We start from the raw sequence: 12,827 nt of genomic DNA, 5'->3' as shown, positions 1-12,827 counted from the left end.
TATTTCTGTGACAGAGAGAGAGAGTGCACGCATAAGCAGGCAGAGTGGCAGGCAGAGGCAGAGGGAGAAGCAGGCTCCCCACTAAGCAAGGAGCCAGATGTGGGACTCGATTCCAGGACCCTGGGATCATAATCTGAGCTGAAGACAGATGCTTAACTGACGAAGCCACCCAGGTGTCCCTATTTTTATTTTTTATTATTAGCACCATGCTCTAACCAACTGAGCTAACTGGCCAGCTACTCCTATTTTTGTTTTTTAATTATTACTATTATTATTTTTTTAAAGAGAGCGGGACCGATTGGGGTGGGGAGGGGCAGAGGGAGATGGAGAGAGAGACTCCTATGTAGGCTCCATGTCCAGCATGAAGCAGGACGTGTGCCGATCTCATGACCCTGCCATTGTGACCCAAGAGTTGGACAGAGCCACCCAGGAGCCCCTAGACTATTAATTTAAAACAATGCTGTAATACGGTGTGGCTGTTATGTAAAAGCAGTTGGACAGATGCCCAGAATGTTGAGGAGAGAATTACCATATGACCTAATAATTCCACTCCCAGGTATCACTGCAAAAAAAAAAAAAAAAAAATCGAAAACAGGAGGCACCTGGGTGACTGGGTATGGTGGAGTCTGCTGGGGATTCTCTCTCTCCCTCTGCTCCTTCCCCCCAACCCTGCTCGCATTCTCTCTCTCTAAAACAAAAAACAAACAAACAAAACTTTAAGAAATTGAGAACAAGTATTCAGAGAAATACTTGTATGCAAATGTTCATAATGACCTTGTTTGCAATAATCCAAAGGTAGAAGACACCCAAATGTGTATGATAGATGAATAGATAAGGGCAAAATGTATTATTCATACCATGGAATATCACACAACCATAGGAAAAACATAGAGTTCTGATAGAGACTATAATATGGTTGAACCATGAAAACACCATGTTAACTGAAAGAAGCCAGACATAATGGGTTCTGTTTGTATGAAGTACCCACAATAGGCAAATCCACAGAAACAGAAAAGAGATGTGGTTGTCAGCATCTGGGCAGGGGGCCCTGGGGAGTAGCTAATGGACATGGGGTTGGCTTTGAGGACGATGGAAATTTTTGGACGAGAGAGGAAGGCTGCACAAATTTGTGAATGCACTAAATGCTCATAACCTGTACACGTAACAGTGATTAACTTTACATCATGTACATTTTACCTTAAAACTTAAAATAGGCATCCTACGGAAGAGCTGACCAGTGGTCCTCAATATTGTCAAAGTCATCAAAAACAAGGGAAGTCCCAGAAATGGTCACAGTCCAGATGATCCGAAGGAGACATTAGGATGAACTGTAATGTGGTATCCAAATGGGGCCTTGGAACACGGAGAGGACATTAAGTGGCAAATAAAGAAAATTTGAATCAAGTACAGACTTTAGCCTCTAACATAGCAGTATTGGTTCGTTAATTATAACAAATGTAACATAAAAATGTGAGGTGTTAATAAGAGAGAAAACTCAATGCAGGGCACATGGGAATTCTCTGTAATATTTTTTCAGTTTTTCCATAAATCAACTATTCTAAAATATTAAAAGTTTAGAAAGAAGGGGCTCTCTGAGCCTTTTGCAATCTGCCTCTCTCCCTTTCTCCTGCCGATTTTGTAAACTCGTGGCCCGGGAGAACGAGCAGTCAGGGATGAACCTCGGGGAGCCAAGGGGACGCAGAGAGCTGCCCAGCTCCTCACTCTTCGCTAAGCTCCGAATAATGCCATGGAAAAACAATTTAAAGGGGGCCATTCTTCTAACTTTATTAAACTAAAAATTCACTTTTATCGTATGTATTCATTTCCTGGGTTTGCCCTAAGACGATAACACAATCCAAGTGGCTTAAAACAATAGAACTGAATTATCTCATAGTTCTGAAGGCCAGAAGTCTGAAATCAGAGGGGCAGGGCCGCACCCCCTCGAATGCTCTGTCCCAGGTGCTCTCTTTCTGACTCTGTCTTCATGTGGTTTTTCCCTCCTCTTGTGCCGGCGTCATATTGCATTAGGGCCCGCCCTAAGGACCTCATTTTAACTTGATTATCTCGGTAAAGTCCTCATTTCCGAATGAGGTCACAATCACAGATACCTGTGGTTAGGCCTTCAACATAATCTTTTGAGGGACACAATTCAACCTATCACGCTGTATTTCTCTCGTTCTGTGATGGACCCATGAGAACATTTCCATAGGTCCAACGTGGACCTATGGACTGGCACGCAGGATGAATGACACGTATGATCTTTTTTCTGTCTTTACAACTTTATGAGGTAGGACCCTGTTCATGCTCCCTGGCCTTTTCTCCCATTTTGGTGGCGACAAAATGGAATTTTCGGAAATTTTCGTCCATTTTCTTTAGGTGGCAGCGTTGAAAAATGATGGATCCGGAATTTAAACCTGAACTCTGTGCGAAGTTTTTGCTCTTTCCACTAATAACACTGTGTTTCATAAAACTGTTCCTGGCTAGCCGAGCTCTTAATGAATCGAATCAGGAAATGGCAACGGATGGTTGATGGGAAGCGATTTTGGGGAATAGTCTTATGTTCCTCCATATTGGTGTAGTGTTTCCCTTGTTCGTTTTTCCTGCTGCTGTCCTTAGTGAATGGAAGGTTTGCCTCAAGCCTCTCCCCTCCTCCACCATTCTGGCTTTCGAGTTTGATTTACTGATACCTACTTGTCTACATGATAAAATCGAGAAAGCTTTTACCAAGTAAGTTTATCATAGAAATGTAACTATTATGTGTATTGTGCAAAATGGTTCTTCTTCTTTTTTTTTTTTTTTTTTAAATCCGGGCAAATACACTGGAGTCATTAATTTGAATACTAAGTACAAGGTTCTGTTTAAAAAATCCACAAGATGAATAACAAATCATAATTCTGGCAAGGCGAAGTCATTCTTCAAAGCCATCGTTTTTATAATCCATTGAAGATACTATGATAGTAGCTCATTGATGGCTGATTTAGAGTCTGGTGCATGTGCCATTACCTTTCTGGGGGATATATTTCATGCACCCTTGCATTACAAGCAGTTCCTGACTCCAGAATGGATTGGGTTCCGTGGCTGTGAGGAGAGCTTCCTCAGGGGACCTGCTGCCCCTTTACCCTTTCACACACGTGCCCCCCACTCCCTGCTGCCCCAAGGACCTGTAGCACGATGACAGCTACCCCAGTCAGCCGGCAGAAGCCTCAGAGAATAAATCCTTGTTGATCAAAGTCGCTGAGCTTTGAGGTTGCACAGCATTTTTACACCAGAGTTAAATGACAGAGGTGGGGGAACTCCTAGCTACACCGGCAGTCCCCAAAGCATCTCTGTAATTACTCCGGCATGGGGTGGGACACGGGGAGACAGATTTGATGAGTGCCTCGCTCATTTCCCTTCAGCAGTCAGCATTCCAGTGCATGCCCCAGAGTTCTCCTACAAGCCTGTCAACTCCTCTCCGGAGAGCCCGCTCATGGAAGAGGCCAGCTGGAAACCGACGGGGCATTGGTGCCCCTAAAAACAGCTTCTCTGCCAATGATGGATGTGAGCTGGCAGATAAGCACACCAGATTCCTTGCTGCCTCTTCCCTCTTCGTTTTCCAGCAGCCCCGTGCTGCATAATACACCTTTGCAGGGGCCCTCCCTCCCCGTCCTCCTTCGTTCCCGGCTACCAGTGCTTCCTGGGAGTGCATCCAAAATGAGACACCTGCACTCATATCTTTGTCTTAGGACTTGCTTTTGGGAGAACCCAACCCAAGATAGCCACCACGTTAGAGAGTGGTTGTATATTTCCATTGCAAGCGACAGGAGCCCCAACTTAGACTGGCTCAAGCAAAAAGAGAATTTATTGCTTCATGTAATTGAACAGTCCAGGCTAATAGCTCTAGCTTCAGGCACCATTGAATCTATTTCTTTAAATGTTGTTACCAGCACTTGATTTCTCTCTTTACATCTCTCTGCCCTGCTCTCCTTTGCGGAGAGGTGAGCTTTCCAGGAGTTTACAGTCGCAGGGAAAAAAGCCCAGAGGAAAAGGGGGTATCTCCTGTCCGGTAATACCTGCGAAGTCCTGAGATGCGATCTGATTGGCTCTGGCTGGGTCATGTGCCCATGTTTGAGCCAATCACTGTGCAAAGACAGCTATATTTGGTTAGACTTGGCACCGCCCCCCTAATGCCCCAGGGGAGTTGCACCCAGCGTCGTGGGGAGGGAGGGTGGATTGTGGTTGTCCTCCAAGGACAGCTAGTGTTCTTTTGCCAAAAAAGGTGGGGTGGGAATAAATCCTATACAGACTCACACCCATACCTTCTGACTTGTAATGCCTTGCTCTGAGAACAAGTGCTATCTTCCAAGAAAAAATAATCTCCTCGTTCCAGTTAATTTCAAGAAAAATATGTCATGAATGTCTCACAACTATTGGGTGGTGCTGAGATAGAAAAAGGGAGTGAAGCTCTTAAGAACCATGAATAAGTGTTGTACAATGCATTAATCATCCCGTGTTCAGTTTTTTGGTTGTTTCCCAATAGGATTAGGGGAGAGGACAGGGAAGCCCATGGTCAGGGTTCAAAGGATAGAAAATATAGGAGGCAATATTTACATGTGGAGGGATGAGGGGAGCTGGGAGAGGCTGGGTAGAGCCCCTTTCAGCCAGTGGATTTGGTTGTAGTGATTGAGTTTTCACATAAGGGAAAGCTTGAGAAGCAAATATAGTCATTTTTCATCTCTGTCCATAAAACAATAGTGTGTCACTTAACGTGGCTTTATTTGCAAATGGCAAAAATCCTGAAATGTAATAGCTTCACATAAGGGTCAGCACACTGTTCCTATAAAGGGAACAGACCAAATATATCAGGTTTCATGGGCCAAGAGGCAAGATAGAGGACATAATGTGGGAACTTCTGTAGCAAGAGAGAAAACAAATTTCCACAACATTTTTATTGATGAAATTGAAAATACAGTAATAATACTTGAGTTCAAGTGTTTGTAAAACAGGTCTATTAATGAGAAAAATAGAATTCTCACTTTGCAGGGGATAATGTTTTCTTCAATTGGTATTCAAAGTTAGTGTTCGCAAAGTGATTGCAAATGTTCATTTCTACAAACCATTCTTAGCTCACAGCCCATGCACACACTTTCCCTGGGCTGGTTCTGACCCACAGACTGTAGTTTGCTGACCCCTGGCTTAAACAAAAAGAGGACTTACTGATTCACATAGTTCAAAAAAATTTAGAGGTAGTGCAGACTTCAAGCTGAGCTAATTCAAAACTGCAGTTTCTTTTCTTTGAGAGTATCTTCCCTCTGCCCTCCTACCTAGGTCGGCTTTCTCTTGAACTTGGATTCCTTCAAGGTTGCCCTTGGAAACTGGAACTGCCTGTTTCCTTATTCATAGCCAGTGAGGGAGAGAGAATCACTTCTCAGGGCCACTGAGCAAATGTCCTGAGCTTCACGCTTCTAAGAGCAGACCTGAGCCAATCATGTGACCAGGGATTGGCACTAAGGAGAGAACAGCCCTGGGCCCACATCTCGCAGCTTCTGTGCAGTGAGAGTGATGTGGGGGGGACGGGTGGGGACAGGGGAAGCAACAGCAACACCGCTGCAAATAAATTCTGAAGAGTTAGAAGACAGGGAGCAGATGGACAGTTTTACAAAGCCAACGTTTTGGGACGTTTCTGGATCTTTGAGAGGTCTTGCTACTCTGGGCTATCTGTATTATTATGCTGCATTTTCTCAGAACACACAGGGGAATTATTAAAAAGTAGTTATGACAGGGTTTTTTGGAGGCTCTGTCCTCAGCACCTGAAGTCTGGACACTTGAACTGACTTCTCATTAACAAACTATAACATTCACCTGAGTAAATCTGCCAGCTCCGTGTCTTCTAGCTCTTAACTAATATTTTGTATTACTTTCTTCTCCTTCAAAAGAGAACCCTGAGAAGATGGAGTCAGTAGCCTTGACAGAATGATTGAGTCATGGATCATTTTAAGTTTTGGGGGGTGTAAGCATTATTTCATTCACACCTCTCCAAGTACTTTTGATGACATGGAAGAGTTTTGTGGTCTATGGATTTCCTTTGGCAGTTATTAGATTCATAGACCACAAATCCACGTGTGGATTAAAATTTGTCTAAGGAAATAGATAATATATTTGCACATTACATACGACTGTTTTTAAATTGTAGGTAAAGTCCTTTGTGAGTCATAAAATACAAATTCATGTAACCAAAGTATCCCTAGTATTAGAGTAGCTTTGTGTTATTATATATTTTCTCACTCCGTAGATATTTAAAAGCAAAACATCCGTTGTGTTGAGATCTGTTAATATTTTCATATCAAAAAGGAATTCTCAGGACACCTAGGTGGTTCAGTTGGTTAAGTGTCTGACCCTTGATTTCTGCTCAGGTCATGATATTGGGGTCCTGGGATTGAGCCCCATGATGGACCCTGCACTCAGTAGGGAGTCTGCTTGAGGATTCTCTCTCTCCCTGTCCTTCTGCTCCTTCCCCCCACTCCTACATGCTCTTTTGCAAATAAATAAATAAGTCTTTTTTTTTTTTTTTAAAGGAGTTCTCATATGATAAAAACCTTGGAAACACTCTGCTAGGTAGGGACTATGGAGGCTTATGGTACAGAACTATAGAAATTATGAGATGACTATATCTGAACCTCGGTTCTTAGGAAACTCATAACATAGTAGAGATAAAGGAATGTATTAGGCTGGACTCCTTTGGTTGTCAGTGACAGAAATTCAATTCAAACTGACTTAGAGGAAAACAAGAAATGCACTAGACTATTTGACCAAAAAATTCAGAAAGACATATTTACTTTTAAGTAGCTCATCCATTTGTGCCTAGATCCAGAGTCAAATCTGTATCAAGTTTTAGTCTGTCCCCATTTCCTGGTTTTGTTTTCCTCTGTGTTAGATTCACTCTTGTGTGTGTCCCCACAGTCCAGACAAATACATCCAGGATTACGTTATGGAAACATGAAACTCCTACTTCATTCTGCTGGGAAGAGACATTCACCTTCCTCATATTCCCTTTGAATTAACTCTCGGTGGTTCAATTTTCCATGTGAACCAATCGGCATGGCAGCAGCCATGAAAGTTACTGATGGGACAAAACTCTACACGTTTTGGAAGCCAATTAAACCATACAGACTGATGATGGGGTTTGTGGACCTTGAGGGGAAAGGAAATGCTGGAAAGGCCAAAAGACCTAACACTCACTGGAAATAATAAAATCCATACCCCAAGGAAGGAAATAATGAAAGACATGAGAGAGACTCATTGGTTCATTCCATGATTTCTTTAATAGAAGTCTACTGAAATTTCTTATTCTAGCAGAGACTGTTGATTGCCAATATCTACTCCCTACCTTCTGTTTCTTCTTCCCAACAGAGTCATTAACTTTGTCCAACAACCCACCCCCTTTAAATGGCCCTGAGTTTGAAAGGAGTTTGCTTCATCTCCAAACCCAGGGGTAGGTCTTGATCATCTGAGCCATTCACATTAACCCTGTTCCTTTGGCTGTGCATTCACTAAGGCATAAACATAAGCAACTTCTTGGGCATTGAAATATGAAATGAAGTCTCTAGGAAGCTTCTAGAAAGGCTATTCTTGCTCTTGGAAAAAAAAAAAAACAATTAGGAGACATCTTAAAACCTTAAGGAAGCTGGGGTGCCTGGGTGGCTCAGTCAGTTAAGTGTCTGACTCTTGGTTTCAGCTCAGGTCATCAGCTTGTGGTCGTAGGATTGAGCCCCATGTTCGGCTCAGAGTTTGCTTTGGAAATTCTCTTCCCCTTTCTCTTCCTCTTGCTCACACTCTTTCTCTCTCAAATAAACAAATAATCTTAAAAAGGAAAAAAAAAAAACAACCTTAAGGAAGCTAACCCGTGGACCTAGCTCATGAGAAAGACATGTTGAAATTGCATGGGTTCTTGGATGATGTTGTGGAGGAAATTAATGACTCTAAAATGGGCCCGCCTTGGGGCACCTGGGTGGCTCAGTGGGTTGAAGCTTCTGTCTTCAGCTCAGGTCATGATCTAAGGGTCCTGGGATGGAGCCCCGCATCAGGCTCTCTGCTCAGCGGGGGGCCTGCTTCCTCCTCTCTCTGCCTGTCTCTCTGCCTACTTGTGATCTCTGTCTCTCAAATAAATAAAATCTTAAAAAAAAAAAAAAATGGACCCGCCTCTAGATTTCCAGTTGCATGGGAAAATTACTTTCCACATTCAAAATTATAGTGGGGTTTCATGTTATTTACAGTGCCTGCAACTCCTAAATGCTATGGGCTGTGGGTCAGGCCTTCAGGCTGTAAAGGAATAGGAGATATGCTTTCTGCTCAGGTGCTGCTCACCATCTACTGGAATAGATGTTATTTTTCTTGGTTTCTCTAACTCCTTCCTCTCTGTAAGGTTAGTCAAAACCCCTGTGGGGCATGGATCGAGAAAAGCATGAGGACCATCTCCACAGGTTGCTCTCAGACCTGCCCCTCCCTAGGAAAATGCTGTGGCCTGGCCAAGAGAACTGGGAGCCTTTGGAGAAAATCGTTTTTATTTGCTGGAAACAAAATTTACAGGGCACAGCCCTCCAGTGCTGGGTCAGGGTTGCCATCTTCAAAGACAATGGAAAACACTCCTCTATTCCCACTTTTAAAACCTCAATTACAGGCCTGATGAGGATCTTCGGAACCCCACCAGCACTAACAAAAATAAAGCACTTAGCTCATGCAATCTTGTCTCTTTATTTTCAATATCACTTACAATATAAGCTTTTTACAAAATCAAATCCTTTCTCACCAATGATATGATTTCCCTGAAAAGGCTTTGAAGTATCCCGCCGTTATCACGTCTGTACACAAACATTAGCAGAAGCCCCGCTAGGCAGGAGGACAAAAATAATTGTTCAGCCTTCATTTTAATTTAACCTTTCGCAAATTCCTACTTTAAAAAAAGTTCCTCTTGACTTACTGGCATCATATTGAGATAATTTATGAGGTAGTCCATTCTTGTTAAGACAGCGAATCTCCATGAATCTTTTCCCCCATGAAAGACTGTCCTGGACCCTTCACCCCTTTTAATTTAGGCATCTTGCTCTCTTTCTTTACCATTTGCATGGGTCCCTTTGTCACCTTAACACTCTTGTCTAATGGTTTCTGTACAATTAAGGCATTATGGAGGTGAACGTTAATACGTCTCTGGAAATTTACAGAGGCTATATATCTTGATGTTGCAGAAGGATGCTCCAGAAACTGGCTCGGAATGCAGGTTCTCTGCTCTTCCAGCTGCTCTGAGAAATGGACATCATGATCGGTCATACTGGTAGTGGGACTAAGCAGAGATGGTTGTCAAGAAGGTGGGTAAAGAGACCGGGTCGCCAGCCTGGTATAAACCAAGAGGAAAGCACTGGTTTAAACTATTTTAGCCTCAGGTTTAGTAGAAGAGTAGTTGACAATATTGGCTCTGTATTCAGATCTCCCCATGTTTAGATTCTCACTCAAATATACTCACCATTCCCTTTTTTACTCTAACACCTCTAAGCCTTAGGTTCTTCATTGCTGGAGGGAGACATATTAAGAACACAGCCCTAACTCCTTCTTGTGGCTTGCCAGGTTCACCTTGGTCTGGGCCTCAGCTGGGCCTCAGCCCATGTCACACTGCTCACTGTAATACCACCTGGGCCTCAGCCCATGTCACACTGCTCACTGTAATACCACCCTGTTGGCTCCTTTCAGGTGCTCCAGTTTAATAACTCCTCCCTACCTCAGGGCCTTTGCTTATGCTGTTTCTTCCTCTTCCGTGAAATCCTTTCCTCCCAGGTGCTCTCAGGGAGAGCTGCTTCTCCTCCTTCGGGGACCAGGTGGAAGTTTACCTTCCCACAGTAGATACTGATCTTCATGTAGGTTTCCCAAAGGCAGACCTGAGTAGTTCATTTGGGAGGTGACTCCAGGAATCAGTCCCAGGAAAGGAATAAGAGAGTCAATTACAGGTGATGTTAATGAGAAATTTACCACTGTAGATAACAGCTCTGGTAGACTGTGTGGGACCTCCTCAGAATTGGTCCAGTAATGAGACAGGAAGCTGTTGTAGTTACCCACCAATTCCTACCCCCGTCCCCCAATTGAGGGTCACTCCCAGAGGTGTTAATTATCTGGCACTTCTGGCCTCTGCTGCCATGGGCTGAGTGTGATGTCATATGAGAGAAAGCCCTACAACAAAGAGAGGCAGGACCTAGAGGGAGGAAATCCTTGGTGCGTGAGGGGGGGCTGCCACCCCCCCAAGGCAGCAGATGGCATTGTGAGTGGGCCGAGAGAACTTGGGGGATCTGACTGGCCTCTCCACTCCTCAAGTTTTCTTTATTTCTTTAACCTGTCTGCTGTAGTCTAAATGTCTGTGTCCCCTCAAAATTCATATGTTGAAGCTTTCATTCCCAAAGTGACGATCTTCAGAGGTGAGGCCTTGAGGAGGTGGTGAGGTTTAGCTGAGGTCATGAGGGCAGAGCCCCCTGGCAGGATTAGTATCTTTAGGAAAGGAGGAAGAAACCAAGCCCTCTCTCTCCCTCATAGGAGGACACAGCCATCTGAATCCACGAAGAGGGCTCTTACCAGAACCTGCCATGCCGTCCCCCTGCTCCTGAATTCCCAGCCTCAGAACTGTGAGAAATAAATGTCTGTTATTTAAGACCCCCAGTCTGTGGCTGTTTGTGATAGTGTCAGCTGGCGAGGGCACTGTCCCTTGCTTTGAATGTGCTTCTCATAATTGGTAATTATACTTTCATTTGTTTGTGTGTTTATGCAATTATATGTTGTGGAGTCTAGGATCACAGGGACCATGTGTGTTTGTTCTTGAATGTTTCTTTAGTGATCAGCAAAACGAGAGATATTCAAAGTATTTAAAGCCACTATGGCCCAGGTGTGAATAATTCAAACGTTGGCCCACCCTGTGGTTAGAGGAAACTTCTAGCCATGGAAGGCCAATTCTATGATATGAGATGTTTAAAATAGATCTGAGCTTTTATTTTTATTTTATTTTATTTTTTTTTACTGACAATTCTGAGATTCTTCATAAAGCCAAATAGTACAGGTTCAAACTACAGTAATGGGGGCACATTAAATCTCAAATATGAGTGTCTTCGGTAATGAATGTGCAAGATCTTTTTTTTTTTTTTTAAACAGTAGTCTAAGTGAGAGGAGTTTTTGCATATTTAAAAATTCATGGATGTGTGTATGTGTGGTGTGTGTGTGTGTGTGTGTGTATGTGTTTTGGGTTACGCTAAAAGCCCATTTAAAACCTCCTTGAGTGCTTTTTAATTTGGTTTATAAGTATTCAGAACAGCAGGATAAAACTTCAACTTTTGGCAAAAGCCCCTACCGTCTCAAGCCAGGATGCATGACTGAATGATCCAGAAGAGGAAAACTTCACTTTGACAAATGTAACACCTACATTGGGAATATTCAGTCGAGTTTTTCCCTAAAAGGTTAACTAGAGACAAGAATTACTTTCTCCAGAGATCACCCAAGTGACATGTTGCTGTCTTGATTTCATCGCCATTCGGTGATGTGCATTTCTTGCCACTTATAAATGAAACAAATGAGGTTGGATGGCAAAGATTATGAAAAGAATTAGCAATTATGAGACTGGTAACAAAAAACATTATTATAGGAAATCGAGTTGACCTTACTTTCATAATTATTCCCCTTAATTTTTTTTTTTTTTGTAGTGTAATTTGAATGAAATTAAACTGTATTCCCCTTGCCACCACTAGGAATTTCATGTAAAGATTAGTAACCTTCAAAACCAAAGATTTGGCTACCATTTTTCTGGAGGCCACTGTTGCTATCCTAGGAAGCCCCATGTCCTCAACGTGATCACAGGTCACCTATGTTAAGAGGAAAATTTATGCCTCCAACACCCTGAGTTAGGTGGCTCTGTGGCAGAGAAATTGGGGCGTGTACTTCTAAACTTCAAAGGATTCACCTCTCTCTTGACCCTGGTCCTCATGATCTTTTCCCACTTTGCCCCCAGAATGTGGCTCTTAGCGGATCAGCCATAGTTCCAGGATCGAGTCCCTCATTGGGCTCCCTGCCCAGCGGGGAGTCTGCTTCTCCCTCTGCCCCTCACCCTGCTCATGCTCTCTCTCTCTCTCTCTTTCACAAATAAATAAAAAATATTTTTTAAAAAATTGGGATTTGAGGGGTACCTGGGCGGCTCAGTTGGTGAAACATCTACCTTCCACTCAGGTCATGATTTCAGGGTCCTGGGATTGAGCCCTGTGTTGGGCTCTCTGCCCAATGGGGAGCCTGCTTTTCCTTCTCCCTCTCCCTCTATTCTCTCTTAAAAAAAAATTAAATTGGGATTTGAAAGTGGGCAAATATAGTGTTTTCTTTTTCATACTTTTGGACAAGAGCAGTACTTAGAAGATTTGGGCATTTTTCATGTATCAGGCCCTGAGTTGTCATTCACATGCACTGTGTCTCTTAGTATTTTCTAGAACTTCTTGACATAGGTATCTGTTTTGCAGATAAGGAAACTGAGATTTAACAGGTTAGATAAGTTGCTAAGGTGTAAGCAGGGCTGAGCCAGGATCTGAACCCTTTCATCTGATCCCTGAGCTCTTAGCTGGTAGGATAGAATCAACCTGGCAGAAATATCAGTCCTGGCATTGGGTGGCTTGTGGTCTGTCTCCACTCTCTCGCTTAACCTCTTTGCACATAACTAACTCCTCTCAGTTCGAGTTCACACTTGCAAAATTGGAATAACACCTAACTTATCGAGTTGCAATGAATATTAAAGCGAGAACGTGGTGAATTACCTTGTACATTGATGAACTGCAGGGGTACTC

General features: G+C 43.1%; 1 long non-coding RNA gene across 1 annotated transcript; it reads left to right on the top strand.

The window, feature by feature from the left end:
- Nucleotides 1-10,371: 10,371 nt before the first annotated feature.
- Nucleotides 10,372-12,076, top strand: LOC116880001. Its single transcript, XR_004385153.1, has 3 exons — nucleotides 10,372-10,436; nucleotides 10,552-10,747; nucleotides 12,011-12,076. It is a non-coding gene; the product is annotated as an uncharacterized LOC116880001 (long non-coding RNA).
- Nucleotides 12,077-12,827: the final 751 nt, after the last annotated feature.

The sequence above is a fragment of the Lontra canadensis genome, unplaced genomic scaffold (assembly GCF_010015895.1).
Source record: "Lontra canadensis isolate GAN:19392208 unplaced genomic scaffold, GSC_riverotter_1.0 scaffold65, whole genome shotgun sequence".
Taxonomy (NCBI): Eukaryota; Metazoa; Chordata; class Mammalia; order Carnivora; family Mustelidae; genus Lontra; species Lontra canadensis.
Note: the sequence above shows the minus strand (reverse complement) of the source record. Positions and strands in the feature narration are given on the sequence as shown.